The sequence below is a fragment of the Caretta caretta genome, chromosome 28 (assembly GCF_965140235.1).
Source record: "Caretta caretta isolate rCarCar2 chromosome 28, rCarCar1.hap1, whole genome shotgun sequence".
NCBI lineage: Eukaryota > Metazoa > Chordata > Testudines > Cheloniidae > Caretta > Caretta caretta.
In genome coordinates this window covers 4,644,040-4,667,103 of record NC_134233.1, presented here as the reverse complement: position 1 = coordinate 4,667,103, position 23,064 = coordinate 4,644,040, and the positions used below count along the sequence as shown (strand labels likewise).

At 47.6% G+C, this 23,064-nt stretch overlaps 1 long non-coding RNA gene across 2 annotated transcripts; it reads right to left on the bottom strand.

The window, feature by feature from the left end:
- Positions 1–279: 279 nt before the first annotated feature.
- Positions 280–22,819, bottom strand: LOC142070296 (uncharacterized). 2 transcript variants are annotated; one of them, XR_012666263.1, is made up of 4 exons: positions 22,730–22,819; positions 18,506–18,597; positions 1,526–1,586; positions 280–1,318 (listed from the first exon to the last, which is right to left on the bottom strand). It is a non-coding gene; the product is annotated as an uncharacterized LOC142070296 (long non-coding RNA). The 2 variants fall into 2 exon arrangements; XR_012666264.1 differs by lacking the exons at positions 18,506–18,597; positions 22,730–22,819 and adding an exon at positions 14,319–14,351.
- Positions 22,820–23,064: the final 245 nt, after the last annotated feature.

Sequence of the window (23,064 nt, the reverse complement as noted above, 5' to 3'; positions counted from 1 at the left end):
GAAACAGAGCACTCCAACTAAAGGTACAGCAGCCATGATGCAGGTCCACTTCTGCTATTACAGATTCACACGCTGTCAAATTGTTGTGTTCAGCTGTACAACAAAAGGATTTCACCAGAGCTGACGTGATACCCCTACTCATGGTGATTTCCACAGCCACACAGGAGAACAAAACTTGTTTTCTAACCTCCTTCTATATGACACTAAATCCCAGTTATCACTAGGCCCCTTCTCTACAAATCCCTTTAAATGCGTGGACCTCAACATGCATACAATTGTTTCAAGAGCTCTAGTTCTCAATTACTGATATAAATTAAGCAACCTCATTTTCCTTTCTACAGTATGCAGAAGATTGTTTCCCCCCACCCCCTTCCAAAACTTAGACATTTATTTCCGAATCAGCATGAATGAGATCTAGCATAAAGCACATTCCGGTTTCTGAGAGCTTGCCTAAATACCCATTTCTGTTCCCACTCTTTTGTCATTGACTTTAATGCAAGTGGATTGGGCCCTAAACTAATAATCTACATTGAATGCTTATCACTAATCTCATCATTTAAAACCAAATTAAGCCCTCCCAACCTGATCACCATTGATTGAGGGAACAATTTAGATGCCAACTTGAAAAATCCCTTTCTAGAATACTAAAGAAAATAAATGCAAAGCCTAACTTTCCAGCTGAACCACTAGGAACTTTTATCCTATAAGGAATATTGGTTGTGAGCCAATTTTCAGTCTATTTTGCAAACCATTTTCATGAACTCTAGCCTAACCTACAATGAACAATGTATTACATATTTAGTGAAGATTAATTGTAAAGAGGTTCCTTGATCAATTTTACACTTATTCCATACAGACATTCAGTTTTAAATAATTTTAGCAGACAACTATATGGGTAAAGGACTATCAAGAAAAAACTTTTTTGAAAAAAAATCAGTCTTAATAAAAATGTCAGAACAAGATATCAAAGTGTCAAAACATTTCTAGAGACAAAAATATACCCAGGCCATCTTACAAAACCTCAGACAGCAATACGTACGTCAGTCTCTCATAGCTTTACGTGAACAAATATTACAGTCAAATTATACGTCTCCTCCTGGCCCAGGTGAACCAAAATATGCTGTTTACTGTCCAATACCTTCACTTTACGTAAGCTCAAGCTTCCAATGAGAAGGTCAGTTACTTGCTGGGATAATAAATGCCAAGGTTTTGCCTGATCCAGTCTTTGCAGCTCCAAGTACATCTTTACCTTGCAACGACAAGCCTATGGTCTGCCTCTGTATCTCAGTAACCATGCGATACTGTGCTTCTTGCAAACCTAGTAGTTGGGAGAGAAAAAAAAAGATTCTTACTTTTTGCCTTGGATAATGATACATTTTCCCATAAGGAAAAATACTGCAGGTGGCAACATTATCTTGGAACTCTGATATTTAAAAACAAAAACTCCTGAAACAGCCAATGAAGAAGACTGATGAAAATTGGTCTTCTATTCCAATACTTTCCGAAGAACTGTTGGTGTACTTACCTTTCAGTGTTTTGTTTGACAATGGGAAATCTGAAAATCTTTCAATTTCATTTGGGCTGATCTGAAACAAAAGGATTTAATCAATGCTAGAATATAAGAATACCATGGGATTGAAATGATATCCTTTTCATTTGCTGGTAACGTTGGTAGAATTTTTAGTGGGTTAATTCTAGGAGTACCTGGCAATCAACCGCAACCAGCTCACTGGAGGTAAAAGGTCTACACATAGGCATAGTTTGACTTCTACATTTGGGGGGCCAGCTTCAGTCAGGCCAACAGGACTCTGCATGGGGGGAGGGGGATGCGCAAATTCCACAACTGTCGAGGCCTGCAGTTTGGGGAGGAGGGGCAACCCTCCCACCCCACAAACTACACCCTTGCATCTACATGAGGTTTACCTAACCCTGACAATTTTTCCTAATCTAGACACATTTTAAAATGTGGAAAGTGGAGCAAAAGATGCACTTATCATGGCTCTTTTATGTACAGTAGCAGTTCAATCTAAGGTCTTCAGAGACATCCAATTGTAAGGATAATCTAAGATACATAATCAAGGTTTAAGCATTCCATATGCTGCTTGCCAAAAAGCCCAAGCCATGCCATGCAATTAAATGTTCATACTAAATAGACGATAAAACAATATCAAACCTAGGAGCAGAATTTCTCTAGATTTTTCTGAAGCTGTCCCACCACTGGGGACTCTCTGCTTCTCTCCCTCCCCCATCCCCAGGGCCCCTGTGCTTCCCCACCCCCACCCCTCGACTGACCTCTTCCTTGCCTGCCCACCCCCAGACACCCTAGTGCAGTGGAGGAAATAGACCACAGGAGCTGGAGGAGGGCACCTGCATGGCGCAGCAGGTAAGAGCTCCGACTATGTGCCACGAACAGGCCTCTGGTATGGAACTCGAGATGGAGGTGCCCCTCCACCCTCCCTAAATGGCAGTCCTGGCCAAGGCTCCCACGGCTTCCCCGCAGCTGTTTGTGTCATCCCCACACCTTTGCAGGGTGGGTGCAGCAACAGGGGCAAGAGTCGCCAACTGGCTGTATGGAGGTGGGAGATCACCCTGAAGCCCCGCGCCTCCCCTGAGACATGGACTCAGAGGTGAGGCTGCACCCGACCCTGACACAGTGCCAGGGCTGAGCCTCTCCAGAAACACACAGGGACTCTGCCCATCCGCACTGAGCTGTAATGTATCTATAGCCTGAAAAAGAAAACTCAGAGAGAAGGGAAGAAGCAGCTGATAGGGATGGGAGAGAATGGGGATGGACGGATGGAGAGAATGGTATTGGTTCCCTCTAACTAGACAGCAGGGATGGGTTTGTGTCTTGGAGAGAAGACGGTTTCCATTCTTCTCAGCAGACTGGGAAACCATCAAATTAAAGAGGCACTTTGTAGCCAAGTCTAACAGAAAAATGTGTGAGTCTCAAATAACGTTCAGGGACAACACCTGAGCAGGAAGCCCTTCTCCTCCACCAGTAGTGAAGTAAAAGGGGTGGGATTTGGCGTTCCCACCACAGCACAGCCCTTGGACTCCACTGAGTAGGAAAGGAATCATTTGAAGCAAACTCTGGTTAGTAGGTTTAGTCCTCTGGTTATTAGATGTGTGGTTGTGACTCTTGATAACACTTTATGATCATCTGGTGCCTTTTATCCAGACGGATTTCAGTGCTTTACACATGGTATTATTTTATCCTTTGCTGAATTGCAGCCAGGCCTTTGATGGAACATGTCTGGCAACCTTCACTACATGTGGGGTGAAGCGCAGAGTAATCTATCTATTTGAGACGGCTGTGTGGGCATGAGTGTATGCTTTCCTCCATTAGGCTTGTTTCACTCTTGTGAGCAAAACCCATAATTGGTGGGGTATTCTTGTATTGGGTTTTGTCACGTTTGCGATGGAGCACACTATGAGACTGAGAACAGCAGCGATAAACTTTCTGTTATTACTAGGGCCCTATCAAATTCACAGTCCATTCTGGTCAATTTCATGGCCATAGGATTTGAAAATAAGACAATTCCACATTTTCGGAAGTTTACCCCTGAAATTTCAGGCTGTTGTAATAGTGGGGGCCCCAACCCAAAAGGGGATGGGGGAGTGTTGCAAGGCTGCTCTAGGGGCATTGCAGGATTGACACCCTCACTTCTCTGCTGCCTTCAGCAGGGATGGAGACCCCCTGCATCCAGACCTACCCCCACAGAGTCCCCCCTGCATCTGGATCTGTGCTGAGCTCCCCCTCCCTGCATCCAGACCCATGCTCTGACTAGCCCCCTGCACCTGGACCATCCCAAATGAGCCCCCCATCCCACTGAACCCCCCAGCACCTGGACCCTCATGCTGAGTCCTCAGCACCCAGCCTCCCCTGCTGACCCCCAACCACCTTCATCTGGACCCCCTGCACAGTCCCATTCCCCCTGCACCCGGAACCCTCACTTCTGAGTCCCGGCCTGCGACCAACACGTGCAAATTAGGGCCCGCGGGACCGGCCTGTCCGGCCCGCCTGAGCTCCCGGCCAAGGAGGCGAGCCCCGGCCCCTCCCCCGACCGCCCTCCCCCCATCCAACGCCCCCGGCTCCCTGACTCTCTCCGCAAACCCCTGCCCCTCATCCAATCCCGCCCCCCGCTCGCCGGAGCCGGTCCCGCCGCTGCAACGCTCCATGGCAGGAGCAGCGGGCAGAGGGCGAGCGGCTGCGGGGGAGGGACCGGGGTTCGCTCCCCGGCCGGGAGCTCAGGCGGCCGGACAGGACGTGGGCAAACGACGTCTGGCCCGCAGGACCGTCCTGTCCAATCCCCGGCCCCTCCCCTGCTGCCTCCCCTCCCCCGGGGTGTGGATAGGGGACAGGGAGTGGGGGGGGTTGGGGTCCCGGGGGCAGTTAGGGTGCGGGGGTCTCCGGAGGGGGCGGTCAGGGGACAGGGAGCAGGGGGTTGGATGGTTCGGGGATTCTCAGGGGGGCAGTCAGGGGGCGGGAAGTGGGAGGGGGTGGATAAGGGTGGGGGCCATGCTATTTGGGGAGGCCCAGCCTTCCCTACCCGGCCCTCCATACCATTTTACAACCCCATGTGGCCCTCGGGCCAAAAAGTTTGCCCACCCCTGCCTTAGTGACACAGTGGGCCTGGCTCATGGCTCTGAGAGTGAAGGCGCAGCCTGGCCAGTTGGAAACTGGTCCATGAGATCTCTGTGCTTCTCTGAGCCATGTGGCTCCTGATCATCGTCAGCTCTCAGACACGCCAGCATGACCCCCGGTCTGAGTCCTGTAGGCCTAGAGAGTGCTAAGCCCCTGCTGTGCCCTGTGATTCTGCTGCAGAGAACGACAACCTCCGGCCTTCTCAATGCGGCTCTCCCCTCTGCTGCCTGGGACCTGACCCATAAAGCACGCTTCCCCGGATTTGTATTAGGCGTGTTTTGTAGATTGTCAAACTGAGGCACAGAGAGGCCAAATGACTCTCCCAAAGTCACAGAGGGAGTTGGTGGCAGAGCTGAGCATGACAACCTGGAGTCCTGGTCCCCTGCCCACCAGGGGAGATGGTGCTCCACAACCCCCCGTGTCTTATCTGGTTTGACCTACATGGTTCCAGAGAAGGCCTGGCTGTTCATCTGCCTTTGTAGGGGCAATGTGCATGAAAGGCCAGGATTCCCTGAGCCTGGGAGGGAATCTGTTACCCTGAGTAATGGTGGGGCAGAAGGGGATTGAAGGCCAGAGCCTGAGAGGTGAGAGTCGAGAGGCTGCTCCCCTGTGTCCACTGCTAACTCTGCCCCTTGAGCGTGTTGCTTTGGGCCAGGTCTGGCAGAGCTGCACCCAGTAGCAGGTTTGCGGTGGCCGCGGCGTCTCCGATGAAAGGCCGAGTATTAATAACAGGTGCCCACCATACCGGCGAGCTGCCTGAGTGCCAGGCTGTGGGTCCAGGGCCAGGAAACGTGCTCGGGAACGGGCACTCGTGCAGCCCGCGGAGCTAACCTAGGGGCGGCTGTGTGTGAGGAGCCCAGCTTGGCTGTGCCAGGCCCCCTGTGTCCTAGTGCATGGGCAGCAATGCGGACGCACTGACGGCCAGGCGAGAGCAGAGCCTGGGTATTCGGGCTGCTGCTCACAGCTGGTGTGGACACGCTGCCTCCTTTGCTATGCGAGAGACATTCCTGGCACTTCCCACCCAGACGCCCTGCGCAGCTCTCAGCAGGAGCCCGGCCTTTACACCCTGCTGCAGCTGCATTTCCTGCTCCTGCTGCTGCTGGAAGGGCGGATGCTGGTTCCTGATGGGGAGCATCCGGCAGTGCCCGTTCTGCTGGGGCCAGTCACCAGGGCAAAGTGTACTTGGCAACGAATTGAAAAGAGAAAATGGCAGAATGAATGCCAAGCCGGATACCAGTGCATACCCTCTGGGGATGCAGTCAGCGTCCATCTCACAGTTATCTTGTGGCTGATCTGCCCAGCGTGGGGGCTGCTTTATTGGGGCGTTGAGTTCCCTCCTTTGCCCGGCACCAGCTCTCACTAAGGCTGTTGGCCTTCTGGAGCATCCTCCTTTGCATCTAGCTTGCAGCCGAAGGCACAAACCTTGTGCACAGGAGCAAGTTGACACCTCGCTGCCTCCCACCGGGCATTGCCATCCTGTGCAGGGGTGAGGTCACTCCCTGAGCAGTTCTCCTCACAGGTCGCTGCTCCCCACTTGGAGTCTCTTTTTCGCATTGCCCTTCTCAGCTAATGTGTTGTGTGTGGACACAGCCCCTAATGTGAACAAAGACCTGGACCCTGCAGCTCCAGGCCAGGCCACGATTGAAGAGATGCCATCAGCGTGGGGCTCGCACCAGCTGCTGGGCAAGAGGGACCCTGGCTTTGATTCCACCTGGCAGTTCCTGTGGTCCTAGACAGCAGCAGGTTCAGGAGAGTGGGTGTTCTGCGCTTGTTAGACTCTGCACTGAGCTCTGGGAGCGGGCGGGGAGAGTGGGTGGGTGGGTGGGGGGGGGGGGGGGCTATGTCTACACTGCAGTGAACCCCACAGCTGGCCTGGGTCAGCTGACTTGGGCTGAGGGGCTATAAAGCTGCTGGCTGGGGGACCTGTGCTCTGCTTCCCTGCAGAGAGGTGGGGGAAATCTCGTCCTCGGTTGCTAGGTGTGACTGCCCTGGCTTTTGGGCCTCCCCTTGTCTTTTCAGATCCTCCACTGACCACGGGTCAGTTTCAACCAGTCCTTAATGACCCATTCATTCAACTTCAGACAGCGTGACCCAACACCTCTTAAGAACGGCCATACAGGGTCAGACCAAAGGTCCATCCAGCCCATATCCTGTCTTCCAGCAGTGCCAAGGTGCTGGAACTAGGAGTGCTGGGGGTGTGGCAGAACCCTCTTGCTTGAAGTGGTTTCCCTCATATCGTGCATTTAGTTTTGCTCAGTGGCTTTGAGCACCTCCACTATAAAAATGGTGCCTATGCCCCTACAGCAGTGGCCAGTGCCAGACGCTTCAGAGAGAATGACCAGAAGAAGGCAATTTCGAGTGATCCGTCCCCATCATCCAGTCCCAGGTTCTGGTGTTCGGTGGTTTAGGGACACCCAGAGCACGGGGTTGCATCCCTGACCATCTTGGCTAATAGTCATGGATGGACCTGTCCTCCAGGAACTTCTCTCATTCTTTTTGAACCCAGCTGTATTTCTGGCCTTCACAACATCCCCTGCCATTGAGTTCAACAGCTTGTCTGTGCACTGTGAAGAAGTACTTCCTTATGGTAGTTTTAACCCACTGCCGATAAATGTCATTGGGTGACCCCCTGGTTCTTCTGACATGTGAAGAGAGAACGAACATTTCCTTCTTCATTCTTTTCACACCACTCGTGATTTTATAGACCTCCCGTCGTTGTCAATTTCTCCAAGCTTGTGAAAAGTCCCAGTCTTTTTAATTTCCCCTCCTACGGGAAGCTGTTCTACCCCCTTCATCATTTTTCTTGCCCTTCTCGGTACCCTTTCCAACTCTAAGATACCTTTTTTGAGATGGGTCAATCATCTGTGCATAGTATACAACTTGTGGGCATGCCATGGATTTATATAGAGACATTATGGCATCTTCTGTCTCATTATCTATCCCTTTCCTAATGGTTGCTAACATTCTGTTCGCTTTTTTGACTGCTGCTGCACACTGAGCAGATGCTTTCAGAGAACTATCCACAGTGAGCCCAGGATCTTTCTTGAGTGGTAACAGCTCATCATTGATATGATAAACCCCTCTCATTTTATATGTATTGTGGGGATTATGTTTTCCAATGAGCATTACTTTGCACTTACCAACATGGAATTTCATCTGCCATTTTGTTGCCCAGTCACCCAGTTGTCTGAGATGCCTTTGTAATTCTTCACGGTCTGCTTTGGACTTATCTGTCGTGAGTAAGTTTCTATCATTTGCACTTTTTGCCACATCACCATTTACCCCCTTTTCTAGATCATTTATGAATATGTTAAACATCACTAGTCCCCGTACAGATCCCTGGGGGACACCACTGTTTACCTCTCTCCATTCTGAATATTGACCATTTATTCCTATCCTTTGCTTCCTGTCTTTTAAGTTACTGATCCATGAGAGGACTTTCCCTCTTATCCCGTGAGTGCTTACTTTGCTTAGGACCCCCACCAAAGGCTCTTTGTCAAAGGCTTTCTGAAAGTCTAGGAACCTCATGTCTCCTGCTTTGCCCCATGGGCATTTTAACCCTCTGGACCCATTGGGTAACAGTGTGAAGTGCAGAGGGAAACTGAGGCATGCATAGAATTAATTAAAAATATTACAGAAAATTCCCACTTTATTATGCTCTGGTAGGTTTTAAACCTGATGCTGCACATGGAAATGTGTCCAACTGTCTCTCAGGCATGGGCCATGCCCCTTGTGTGCTCCTTTCTCCCCAATATCACACTTGTGACAGAGTGCTCCTAAGCAGGGCACAGCTGGGCACCTGGGAACAGAGCTGAGCCTCCCCTGAGCACAGCCAAGGTCACTGACTCTCAGGAGAACTGGTGGCTTTCTTAAAGTCCCAGCTCCTGGAGTCATGTGAATTTGTGAGAATTCCAGTTTTTCCTTAGCCAATGAAGTCAGTGTCCAGCGCTCATGGCTGGGGAGCACAGTCCAGCAGCTCCATGGAGGGATGAATAAAGAATCCAAACTGATCAGTTTTGTAATCCCATGATTTTGGGGGCCTCACTTCTGAGCTCTGAAGCTGGTGACGCTGCATAGATGGTGGGCTCTATGTGCCTATTAGCTCCAAAGTACGTTAGCAACAACCAGCACAGAGATGTCCTCTGAAGTAGCTGACAGTGTTAATGAGGGGAGCTGCAAGGCTTAGCTGAGCCACTGGGTGGGAAAGGGTGGGTTGTGGGGTGGGATGCTGGGTGGGGCAGGGCAGGCTGGAGAGAGTGAGGTGGCAAGTGGGGAAGACTGATTGGGCGGCGGAGGGAAGGCTGGCTGAGGGTGTCAGGGAAGGCTTGTGGGGAAGGGGGTGGGGCGGTGGCAGCAGCAGGTGCTGGAAGGAGGGTGGCGGGCACTGGGTGGGAAGTTGAGGGGGTGTTGGTTGCGGGAGGCTGGGTTGGGGGAAGCAGGTGCTGGGTGGGAAAAATTGGGGGGCTGAGACATGGGGGGCATGGGCGGTGGGCTAGGAGGCGCAAAGGCTAGGCTGGGATTGGCAGATGCCTGGCAGGGAAGGCTGGGCTGGTGGGGTGGGGAAGGCCACGGGCACTTTGCTTGGCCTTTCCACACAGCATCTGTCTGTCCAGCCCCGTTATCAGGGCGTGGCCTCGCTTGCTGATCAGTCTTCAGAGGCTGTTGCTGCAGTGCAAAGGCAATCAAGAGCTGGATTAACCTGACTGCTTCTGCTCCATGACTCAGTGGGCTTCCTGCATGAGAGCCGGCAGAGGGACCCTTGCGTCCTGAGCAAAGCTCCCTGCCAAGGGGTTCTCCCAGGCAGCCTTTCCTTCTGTGCCAGAGCTTTGGGGTGAGAGGAGATGGCTGCCCTGGCAGGAATCTGGGGTGAGAGGAGATGGCTGCCCTGGCAGGAATCTGGGTCCCATTGATCCAACACCCTTTGTCCCTTGGGTGGCTGTTAACATCATCACGGGCTCGTCTGTGAGCCTGTGTGGGATAGAGGGCGGCTGCTGTTCATTGATCCCTCACCCTCGTTATCTGTAGCCTCTTCCTGGCCGATAAGGGGGCTCGAGGGTGAGGGCAGGGCGGGGCCTGGAGCCTGAGCTTTGGCAACCTGCCACCGACTGCCATGCCGGTGTTACGGTAACACCAGGACTCTGATTTGAACTCTGCTTCATGCTGTCACCTCGGGCCTGGAGCTTCGCCACCTGGCGTTCGCCTGAAGGTGGCGAGTGGTTTTCTTCTAATGTCTGAGCCAAATCGGTGCAGCTGTTTGAGTCCCACAAGGTGGGTCTCTACGCTGTGATGTGGAGAATGAACTCTGCGGGTGGGGCAAGGGCTCTGCTGCTGGGGCAGCGGGGGCCTGCTCGCCAGGCCAGTTCTCTAAAGTCAGCCTTTGTATCTTAAGAACATAAGTGTAACCTTTCTGCCTGTCAGAGTTGGCAGCAACAAGGGCCGGGTTCAGTATCTAGGGGATCCATTCCAATAACACAATGGAAAACCGGCTCGAGCCCCCACCCAGTGACCTGGGACAAATATATACTACCCCCGCTGGGCGCCTCCATGAGGCAATATTTCCCCTCTCGCAAGCACAGAGTCTGAGTGTAGCAAAAAGCCTTTTAATAACAGAGAGAAACAATGTGGCATTATGTTGGGGAAACACCACCAACAGGATTCATAACACAACCCATGAGCAAAAAACCCACCCCAAGCAAATTGGGGCATGTCCTTTCCCTTTGGTTCTTGAGTTCAGCAACTCAAAATCACCCAAAGTCCCGAAAGTCCAACGACCAAAAAGTCTCTGTCCCTGGTCAGGGCAGCCCCAGAGTTCAAAAGTTTATCTGCAGAGTTTTACCTCCCAACCTGGGTGGAGACTGGGGTTAAGGGGCACCTTACATGGTCCAAAGCTGATGGCCCCACCTCTCCATGGGGCTCTGCTTTGCCAGCCACCCCATGAGTTGCTCTAGGCATCCAACAAACTGCTCTGCTCCCCGAGCCGCTCTGCTCCGCTCGCCATCCCGCAACTGCTCCACCATATATCTTCAGCCTCCCCCACTACTTAACACAGCACTCAGTGATTTCAGCTCTGAGTAAGTTTAGCTCTTTCATGATTTCAGCTTGTAGTAGGGGAGCCTCAGTGTGGATGCACCATTAGCCCAAAGCGAATTCAGCTCAGCAGCCTGTGACTAGACTCCTAATGGAATCAAAATTATAGTGGAAAGAGGAAGAAGTGCAATTAGCACGTAAGGCCCTCACGAAAGGGGGGGGGGGGGCATACCACCAAGTATTAATACCTGTCCCCAGCCTCTCTCCCTTCACAGAGTTTTGGAACCCATGTTCCTTGCCTAGCGAGTGAAACTTAGTTGATGGAGAGTCCTTCCATCATAACAAAAGGCCAAGTACAGTTCATAGAATCATAGAATCATAGAATATAAGGGTTGGAAGGGACCCCAGAAGGTCATCTAGTCCAACCCCCTGCTCAAAACAGGACCAATTCCCAGTTAAATCATCCCAGCCAGGGCTTTGTCAAGCCTGACCTTAAAAACCTCTAAGGAAGGAGATTCTACCACCTCCCTAGGTAACGCATTCCAGTGTTTCACCACCCTCTTAGTGAAAAAGTTTTTCCTAATATCCAATCTAAACCTCCCCCACTGCAGCTTGAGACCATTACTCCTCGTTCTGTCATCTGCTACCATTGAGAACAGTCTAGAGCCATCCTCTTTGGAACCCCCTTTCAGGTAGTTGAAAGCAGCTATCAAATCCCCCCTCATTCTTCTCTTCTGCAGGCTAAACAATCCCAGCTCCCTCAGCCTCTCCTCATAACTCATGTGTTCCAGCCCCCTAATCATTTTTGTTGCCCTTCGCTGGACTCTCTCCAATTTATCCACATCCTTCTTGAAGTGTGGGGCCCAAAACTGGACACAGTACTCCAGATGAGGCCTCACCAATGTCGAATAGAGGGGAAAGATCACGTCCCTCAATCTGCTCGCTATGCCCCTACTTATACATCCCAAAATGCCATTTTGGCAACAAGGGCACACTGCTGACTCAAGTTCCATTATCCTTGATTCCCATAATCAGGGTAATAACAATTTATTCTTCCTGCCCCAATAACAGAGACAATGGGGATCCCACAGCAGCCAAAGTGACCATTTGGGCAGCTATGGCCTCATTCTAGGCGGGCTGGGTGTGCCTATGCAAATTAGATCGGCCCCTGAAGTTCTTTTCCACAACTTGCCACACCTCACCACCAGATGTCAGGGTGGAGCTCATCCCGATTCTGCTTACAAGAGGAAAGTGATCAGGAACAGTCAGCATGGATTCACCAAGGGCAAGTCATGCCTGACTAAACTAATTGCCTTCTATGATGAGATAACTGGCTCTGTGGATGAGGGGAAAGCAGCGGATGTGTTATTCCTTGACTTTAGCAAAGCTTTTGACATGGTGCCCCACAGTATTCTTGCCAGCAAGTTAAAGAAGTATGGGCTGGATGAACGGACTATAAGGTGGATAGAAAGCTGGCTAGATTGTTGGGCTCAGTGGGTAGTGATCAATGGCTCCATGTCTAGTTGGCAGCCAGTATCAAGTGGAGTGCCCCAAGGGTCGGTCCTGGGGCCGGTTTTGTTCAGTATCTTCATTAATGATCTGGAGGATGGCGTGGATTAGTGTTTGCAAGTTTGCAGATGACACTAAACTGGGAGGAGAAGTAGATAGGCTGGAGGGTAGGGATAGGATACAGAGGGACCTAGACAAGTTGGAGGATTGTGCCAAAAGAAATCTGACGAGGTTCAACAAGGACAAGTGCAGAGTCCTGCACTTCGGAGGGAAGAATCCCATGCACCGCTGCAGACTAGGGACAGAAAGGCTCGGCAGCAGTTCTGCAGAAAAGGACCTATGGGTTATAGTGGATGAGAAGCTGGATATGAGTCAGCAGTGTGCCCTTGTTGCCAAGAAGGCCAATGGCATTTTGGGATGTATAAGTAGGGGCATTGCCAGCAGATCGAGGAACGTGATCGTTCCCCTCTACTTGACATTGGTGAGGCCTCATCTGGAGTACTGTGTCCAGTTTTGGGCCCCACACTACAAGAAGGATGTGAAAAAATTGGAAAATGTCCAGCTGAGGGCAACAAGAATGATTAGGGGACTGGAACATGTGACTTATGAGGAGAGGCTAAGGGAACTGGGATTGTTTAGTCTGCGGAAGAGAAGAAGGAGGGGGGGATTTGATAGCTGCTTTCAACTACCTGAAAGGGGGTTCCAAAGAGGATGGCTCTAGACTGTTCTCAGTGGTAGCTGATGACAGAACGAGGAGTAATGGTCTCCAGTTGCAGTGGGGGAGGTTTAGGTTGGATATTAAGAAAAACTTTTCACTAGGAGGGTGGTGAAGCCCTGGAATGGGTTACCTAGGGAGGTGGTGGAATCTCCTTCCTTAGAGGTTTTTAAGGTCAGGCTTGACAAAGCCCTGGCTGGGATGATTTAGTTGGGGATTGGTCCTGCTTTGAGCAGGGGGTTGGACTAGACACCTCCTGAGGTCCCTTCCAACCCCGATATTCTATGATAAGTCTCTGCCTGCGCTAGAGCTTAAGTCTTTGCAGTTAATTTAACCCTTCTGAAACAGGAGGGAAGTTACTCAATGTTCCAGCTGAGGCCACGTCTATATTGGGAGCATTTTGCCAGTACAGGTAAACTAGTGTGGACATAGAAGAGCACGACTGTCCCCCACTGAATGAAGAGCCTTTACCCTTAGAAAAGAGCAAGAATACAAAGAGGACGAACCCACTGCTCAGGCTTGCTCTGCATGGCTTTTCTATCACTATTGCGATGTTGGCTAGGGGTGTGATTCCTAACCAATACAATCATACCAGGACATCATCTTAACACGTGGATGCAGTTATACCGGTATAAGTGTGCTTATACCTGTACAACTAATATACACTAGCACTGGAGAGCTTAAAATAAGATACTAGACTGAGAGGACAAAAGAAAGGAGCAGATTCTCCTCTTAAATATACAGCATTCTCGCCCAGGATAGAAGACTGAGAAGAGGGAGTTTCAGACAGATGTACACTGAATAGAGTTATTAGCAATATAAAAAAAAGATGGCTTAGCAGCTCTCCTGCTCTGATTGCAAAGTAAAGAATTAACTGCAACATCAGATCACTTCTGCTTTGGCCAGCCAGAAGGCATCCATCTAACACTGGCTGCATTTGCTCCATGGCCTGTATTGGGAAGTAAATACCCTGGTCCCATGAGTGAACTGTTGGAAGAGAATAGGATCCCATCACTGAGCTAGGTATTCTGAAGAACCTGTTTCGCCTTTCTTCAGGGTAAATGCACTGATCAGAAGGGCATTACTAAATATGAACGGGATGCTTTTACTAAGTGGTAAATGGATGAGCGATATAAATATGAAATAAAGACGGCATCTTCCAGCCTAATAGCAAGTGAATGCATCCTTCTAGCAAAAGGCAGCACAGCGTACCGAGCTCACCATGCATAAGCATTTACAAAAATATGATTTCCCAAGTGCATTAGAGACCTTAACATCCCATCCTACCTTCAGAGTAACAGCCATGTTAGTCTGTATTCGCAAAAAGAAAAGGAGTACTTGTGGCACCTTAGAGACTAACCAATTTATTTGAGCATAAGCTTCCGTGAGCTACAGCTCACTTCATCGGATGCATCCTACCTTCCTGCACTTTATAAGATGATAGGGAAACCAATAGGCCCTGATTCGATGATAGTTATCATAGGGACATTGTATTAACCTCTCTGGATCCAAAGCATCAACTGGAAGAGAAGGAATAAAAAGACAAAAGAAAACATTCTGTAAAACAAGATCTAAGTTCATCATCAACACAATTAACAAGAGTGGAAACATACTAGCTACTGGAGCTGCCCTCTAACGGGGTTAAGCTATCAATTTTTAATAGCCGAGACAAAAATGCTAAACTGCTAAGTTGGCACTCACTGTGTGTACCCAACCAAATTCACTTCGGATTTTGGGTGAGTGGAATGTTCAATTAAAAATGAGGAAAGCGCAATCAGTAGGGCAGAGTGGCCAGTACATATTAATGACTATACTTATGCAGAACAGTGAGCTGGAAATAATAAGTCATGTGCCCGAGCTCCTTAATAATTTCCGTTGCCCTCCGCTGGACTCCCTCCAATTTGTCCACATCCTTTCTCTAGTGGGGGGACCGAAACTGGACGCAACACTCCAGGTGTGGCCTCACCAGTGCCAAATGGAGGGGAATAACCACTTCCCTCCATCTGCTGGCAATGCTCCTACTAATACAGCCCAATATACCATTGGCCTTCTTGGCAACAAGGGCACACTGCTGACTCCTATCCAGCTTCTCATCCACTGTAATCCCCCGGTCCTTTTCTGCAGAACTGCTGCTTAGCCAGTCGGTCCCCTGTCTGTAGCAGTGCATGGGATTTCCTTCCTTCCTTCCTTCCTTCCTAAGTGCAGAACTCTGCACTTGTCCTTGTTGAACCTTATCAGATTTCTCTTGGCCCAATCCTCCAATTTGTCTAGGTCACTCTGGACCCTTCCCTATCCTCCAGTGTATCTACTTCTCCCCCCAGTTTAGTGTCATCTGCAAACTTGCTGAGGGTGCAATTAATCCAATCATCCAGATCATTAATAAAGGTATTGAACAAAACCGGCCCCAGGACTGACCCCTGGGGCACTCTTCTTGATACCAGCTGCCAACTAGACTTGGAGCCATTGATCACTACCCGTTGAGCCCAACAATCTAGCCAGCTTTCTATCCACCTTATCGTCCATTCATCCAATCCATACTGCTTTAACTTGCTGGCAAGAATACTGTGGGAGACCGTATCAAATGCTTTGCTAAAGTCAAGATATATCACATGCACTGCTTTCCCCATATCCACAGAGCCAGTTCTCTCATCCTGGAAGGCAATCAGGTTGGTCAGGTATCACTTGCCCTTGGTGAATCCAAAGCTTGCAGCCTTTCTAAACAGTGTCAGGGAGATCTGAGGGACAGGCCATTGAGAAAGATTGACACAGGTACTTAGGACAAATGGCTACTTGTGATGAAGTGGAAAGTGTCTTAGTGTTTGTATGAATACTGTGCACGCCTCAGTTTTCCCTATGTGTTGCACAAGTATCTAGGTGGTGGGATAAGGGTGTGTGACCTTTGCAGATACCCCGAGAGGGAAGGTGCAAGTGCCTTCTAGCTCCCTGGGCCCAGACAATAGATGTATCTTGGCAACTGATTGCCGGGCCGCATCCTCTGCAAGAGCCAGCTGGAGGAATTGGAGAACAAAGGGAGGTGGAGGCCAGGTGACCGGTTTGCCTGGGGAACAGCATACAGGATGGAGGAGGGGCAACTGGGTGTGACTGCAGGTGGACTGCTGGAGGCTGGTCAGACTCCTGGTTTGGGACTCAGGAGGACAGCCCATGGCTCTGGGTCTCCTCAAGATGAACTTTGCTGTAACTTCCTGCTTTCTGTGCTAACAAGATTCTGCTCTATGCTGTGTTCCAGATGACTAATAAACCCTTCTGTTTTACACCGCTGGCTGAGAGTCACTCCTGACTGCTGAAGTCGGGGGTGCATGGCCCCTTTGGAGGGCGTGTAAGGTTTCCCCAGGTGTCCTATTCAGGTGGCTCACTGCAGGGAGCTTATGGCGTGAGACAGGGATGCTGAATGCTCTGAGGTCAGACCAAGGAGAAGCTGAAGCCCAGGAGGCTTGTCCTAGTGAGAGTGTGCCCCGAGGGGTAGTCACACTGCAAGAGGGTCCTGGTCCGGGGGCTAGTCTTCACCAGACTCACTGCAGCTGCGCTAATGTAGGGCAGTAGTGTAAACGCACTATGAAGACCAGAGAGCGCTTTCCTGTCAGCATAATTACTCCACCTCAGCGAAAGGTGGAAGCTATGACAGAATGAGAGTGTGTCCCACTGACTTAGCGCCGGTGCGGACAGCTCGGGGGGTGGCTTTTTCATATCCGTGACCGACATAAGTTACATCAACTTAAGCGGAAGCGTAGACAAGCCCTGAACTTCATTCAATGGTTCCAGAGCACCAAGCCCGTGCATCCATGAACTACTATGGGGGGAAAAAGTCCCCAATGCCTCAAACCAACACCGTATACCTGGCTATGCCCTCTCACCTGCTTTTATACTTGTTTTATTAGGGAAAGACTTCTGTACCAGCGTCTGCCTCCACAGTACTCCCACTGAAATCCTATTGCAGCCAGACACTCCTCACCCTATTCTTCCTCCTGAATGCAAGTTTTAGTTTAAAGACATAGGCCCTAAGTCTCCACTGCCTTTCATTTTGTGAAGTAATTTACACCTCTCCAAACTGAGTGCCAAGTGTGTGAAAAACGCTACCATTCCAATTTGGCATGAGTTAACTCCCATTTTCACTCACTTTGCACAAGTGTGAAAGACTACACAAGGTGAGAGGGAGGGGGAAACTAAGCCAATAAATATTAATGAAACAGGACCAATCAGCTACCATGATCCATCCCTCTGTCAGCTCCACTTTAGATGACTGCAGTGGAATTTTACATGTGGTGATACTTTAAATCCAGTAAAAAATGAATTCTCGTGCATCAGCTCACTTGTTATGTTATGATTTTATTTTTAAAAAATCTTTTTATGAAGGCCAAATGACAATAAAACATTAACATACTACACTGTACATTACTTATTCCGGATCAGCTAGCACATCACACCTGCACTTCATGATCTGCATTAGCTACCTTTTGATTCTGAATGGAATTTAATGTGCCAATTTTGATCAGGTGGGATTTTCAGAAGTGACTTAGAAGCATAAGTTCCATTGAAAGGCAATGGGATTTGTGCTCCTATGTTATGTAGGCATTTTTTAAATGCCATTCTAAATGGCTGAGGTGTGGCCTACAAGAATTGCATCGTTCTCCCTGCATAATTCTGCCATAGCTGAAATCAAAAAAGGAGCTTAAGCTGTAAATTCTTTGGTGTAAAAGGAAGGGCACTCCTGACAGTGTCTTTTGTATGAGATCCCCCAAACTTTGGAACTCATTCTCAACCTTGGTCCTAAATAACCTTAATCTGCTGATATTCAGGTTGTAGTAATAATGCTTTCTTTGCTCAGAATTTGAAGAAGCCAAGTTCCCCATGCTGAACACTTGCCAGTCTGCTGTGAGGTGAATCAAACAATGAATCCCATAAGCCCTTAGCTTATGGGGGCTGGGCAGATTTTAGGTCTGTAGGTCTTTGGGTCTATAGCAGGGATCGGCAACCTTTGGCACACGGCCCATCAGGGAAATCTGCTGGAGGGCCGGGACTGTTTGTTTACCTGCAGGGTCCACAGGTTTGGCCAATCACAGCTCCCACTGGCCATGGTTTGCCATTCCAGGCTAATGGGGGTGGCAGAAAGTGGCGGCCAGTACATCCCTCGGCCCACATTGCTTCCCACAGCCCCCATTGGCCTGGAACAGCAAACCACAGCCAGTGGGAGCTGTGATTGCCTGAACCTGTGGACACTGCAGTTAAACAAACCTGCCTGGCCCACCAGCAGATTTCCCTGATGGGCCACATGCCAAACATTGCCAATCCCTTGTCTGTCGGCATGCACTCCAGATGCTCTGTCTCATGCCCCTTTTGGAAATATGGGCACCATGGCCCAATTCCCTACGTCCTGAAATTAGTGTAAACCTCCCCATCAGCTGTTGCACATTCCCCAGTATCCCACTGAAGGATTGGGCCTTTTGGTTTACAGTTTACCTCTTCAGAGACACATGGTAGGACACAGGCTTAGCAAAAGGTTTCTAACACTATTACTGTGTACATAGGAGATAAGGCACAAGCAAACACAGATATTTAGAAAACAACAAATAATCCAGAATGCAGCTGACCTTTCCCTTGGGAGTTCTTAAGGTCTCTCTGTGTTCAGGTAGGCAGGGTTCCCCCAACATCAGGCTCCTGCAACAGCTTCCATTGGCTTGAACTGATGAAAATAGCCAAAGACTCTGAGGAGAGCAGTTCCTGCCCTTAAATTATAACCTCCCAGTCTCCTGTCATATGACCTCCCAATCAGCCTCAAAAGGATGAGCAGACCCATGTGACTTAATTGCCAGGCAACCTCTCCCCTGGGAAAAGAAAGCCATTTTTACAGGGTATTTCTCTTTCAATAGAGGACCATCCAGATTTAATCACCCACTATTGTTAGTCCGATGCCACTACCCCTCGGAATTGCAGAGCAGCATGAAAGTAAGGGAACAACAGAGAAGACAGCAAACCCCACATTCAGAGTGGAGTCTGCAGTCTGACATAAATACATATCAAGAGCCCCCAACATCAAACAGAATGCTTAATCATACATAGACAGATTCTCGAAATCAGCACAGGGAGGAGATGGTATTGTTGGAGAGGGTGAATTATTTCTTTGTTAAATTTATTCTTTTGGCTGGTTAATGTTGGTGAACATGTGTTGCTGGATTTGCTGTTTTGTACAAGGGCAATTTGGTTGTTGTTTTTTTTAAGTTCTGCCAAAAGCAACATGGCCAAAATTTTCAAAGGAAATACCTTAAGTTCCATATTTGGGCACCTCAGTTAGTGGTATGATTTTCCGTGGTGCTAAGCACTCACAGTACCCTTTAATGTGCTCTAATTTTAGATATTGAAAAGTATGGCCATAGAGGACGAAATATACATAATGTCAGTATCTACAATAAAATTTAATTGATTACTTTAATGTAAACAAAGTAATGGGACATCTTGTTTTAGTGGATGTATAGAAAGATTTATTTGGTAATGCCAGATTATTTTATTATATAGCCGCCGAAAAATTTTCCTGAGATAAGAATCTCTTCCAACTTAAGTTATACAGTCTAATACTGTAATGATGATCTTTTTCTGGCTTGTTTCAGCAAACAAGATGAAAATATAACACTAAATGCAGTACAACAGCCCTATGATCCAATAATATTGCAAAAGAAACTGAATACTACTTGTCATGAGATGACACACTAGAAATCTATATGAAATTAAATGGACAGCTATGTTGAAAAGATGTGAATTGCAAAGAACAAAATCTTATATTTAAACAAACACATTGGAAAAAATATTCACAAAAAGGACTGCATCTAACTGCTTATTCAAAAAGTTAGCTACAGCCAGAAGAAAATGTAATGGTCTTCCTATGGTGATCAAACTGGGTGGGGGCTGAAGGGAGAGGGTAAACTGAATTAAAGAAAGATGCTATGTAAAGAGAAAAAAGGTTGACAAGCGCCTTGTTTGTCAGAATGTAAAACAAGCCAGAGAGTATAAAGTCAATAGAATAGTTTTTTATAGAATCAATTTTCATAGAACCATGGAAATGTAGGGCTGGAAGGGACCTCCAGAGGTAATCAAGGCCATTTCCCCATGCTGAGGCAGAACCAAGTATACCTAGACCATCCCTGACAGGCATTTGTCTAACCTGCTCCTCTAAACCTTCAATTATGGGGATTCCAAGACCTCCTTTGGTAGGCTATTCTAGTACTTAATGATACTTATAGTGAGAAAGTTTTTCTTACTATCTAACCTAAATCTCTCTTGCTGTATATTAAGCTGATTATTTCTTGTCCTACGTTCAGTGAACATGGAGAACAATTGAGCACCATCCTCTTTGTAACAGCCCTTAAAATATTTTAAAACAAGTATCAGGTTCCCCCTCAGTCTGCTTTTCTCAAAACTAAACATACTCTGTTTAAAATCCTTCCTTATACGTCAGATTTTCTAAATCTTTCATCATTTTTTTGCTGTCCTCTGTACGCTCTCCAATTTGTCCACATCTTTCTTAAAGAGTGATGCCTGAATTTGGACACATTTGAAGCATCACTAATGCCAAGTAGAGCGGGACAATTACTTCCTATGTCTTGCATACAACACTCCTGCTTATACACGTCAGAATGATATTAGCCTTTTCTACAACTGCATCACATTGTTGGCACATATTCAGTTTGTGATCCACTATAATCCCAGATCCTTTTCTGCAGTATTTGTGCCTAGTCAGTTACACCCCATTTTGTAGTTCTGAATTTGATTTTTCCTTCCTAAGTGTAGTACTTTGCATATGTCTTTATTGAATTTCATCTTGTTGATTTCAGACCTATTTGCCAATTTGTCAAGGTCATTCTAAATTCTAATCCTGACCATCTCAGTTTAGCATCATCTGCAAATTATATAAACATACTCTCCACTCCACTATCCAAGTTGTTAATGAAAATATTGAATAGTAATGGACTCAGGATAGACTCCTGAAGAACCCTCACTAAATACATCATCCCAGTTTGACAATAAACCATTTGTAACTATATTTTGAGTATGGTTTTTCAACCAGTTATGCATCTATTTTATAATAATTTCATCGGGAGCACATTTTGTTAGTTTGCTTATGAGAATGTCAAATGGGACTGAGTCAAAAGCTTTGCTAAAACAAAAATAAATCATGTCTAAGGCTAAGACTTTGTCATGGATATTTCTTGTAAAAGTCATGGACAGGTCACAGGCAAAAAAGAAAAATTCACAGAAGCCATGACCTGTCCCAGACTTTTACTAAAACTATCCGTGACAAAATGGGGATCTGGATCTTCAGGTCCCCACACTGCCTAAAGTGGGGCAGCTGGGTGGCTGCTAGGAGCCACCTACAGCAGCTGAAGGATGTGGGTACCCCCGCCACCTGCAGCTCCAGGGGCCCGTGGTGGCCAGGAGCTCGGGGGTTCCCCTGAGGCCCGCAGGGTCCGGGAGCTGCAGGATACCCCTGCCACCCATAGTTTTGGGGGCCTGCAGCAGCTGGGAGCCTGGGGGTTCCCCTGCCACCACCGCCCACAAGCTTAGGGGTTCCCCACCACCCGCGGCAGCCGGAAGCTGTGGTGATTCCCCTGCCATTGGCAGCTCTGGGAGGCCCCCACTGCCCATGGCAGCTGGGAGCTCAAGGGTACCCTGCTGCCCAGGAGCTGCGAGGTGCCCCACTGCCCATGGCAGCTTGGAGCTCTGGGAGCCGCCAGAGGCTAGAGTACCTGGCAGCTCCCTGCCCCTGCAGACAGCGGAGGACCCTGCAGCTCCCGACCACCACAAGCTGAAGTCACAGAGATTGCTGGAAGTCATGGATTCCATGACTTCCACGACCTCCGCAACTAAATTGTAGCCTTAATCATGTCTACTGCTTCACTCCTCTTTTTATCAGAGTTGTATATTTCAAATTTGCTTAAGTGACATGAATATTTAAAAAATTCTGCAACTCTCTCCTATCATTCTCTGATCCTGGATAATCAAAACAATCTTCATAAGTAACATAATGCTATAAAATTATTTACCTCAGTTAAAGCTCTTCTTGACTAAAATCTTTAATTAGTCAATTGGAAATTGCCTGATATATGAATGAAACAATCTTGCTTATTCTCAAAAAATATATATATGAGGAACTTTGTGGGTTCTCCTAAATTCATATATACCTGCTTATATGCTTGGTATCAGACATAAAAAATTAATTATATGGTCTAAATAAATCTTATTAAGAAAAAAAATGTAATGGCTGATAATTTACTCAAGTATGTTAATATTCTCCCTCCTGCTGGGTTAAACGAGTCCTCCTTACTTTTTTGGTTTCTTGATTAAGAAAAAGCATCTGAAGAAGTGGAGTGGTTATTTTTGTTTGTCCATGCTTAAAGAATGGTCTTTGGCCATAATTATGTGAAATATATTGAAGCTAGGAATGCATCTCCCAAAGCCAATATTAGTTTAACATTCAGGAATCTTTTTTTTTTTTTTTTGAGGTAAACTAGTTGCTCTTTAGCACTGAGCAATATACTATATGAATGGAACCTTTAACACAATTTAGTACAGCGAGTAAGGCTGTCATAAGTTTAAGAATTGGTTGCACAATATGATGACAATATGTATTAATTGTTTCTAATTCAATAATATTTTCAAAATGTGTAAGGAATTTCTGGGTTCAAAACCCAGTTTGAAAAAGCAGAAGCACTGTTCCCTATGCTCTCCCTGGAATTCTCTTAGAGCTAGCTTTGATTTCAAGCAGACATCTAGTACACTTAGTTACATAGGGGTTAAAATATCAAAAAACCATGCAGACTTACAGATTAACAAGGCTGTTACTCTGAAACCTCTCTCTGAATTATAGTCCACCTCTGAAGAAAGTTTCAGAAGAATTAGCTCATTGGAAATCATTATGCCTTTCATGGGGAGACAGAACAAATGTTATTGAAATGAATGTTCTAGCAAGATCCAGTTATTTATTACAGGTTTTGCCTATAATGATACCACTTTTCTTTTTTTTTTAAATTCTCACAAAAATTTGCATGGAATAATAGTTATTCACAAGATGGTATTATTTGGCTTCAGCAAAGAAAAGAAAAAGGAGGTTTTGCTTTGCCTCACTTTAACTTTTATTTTCTTGCTACTCATTTTACAG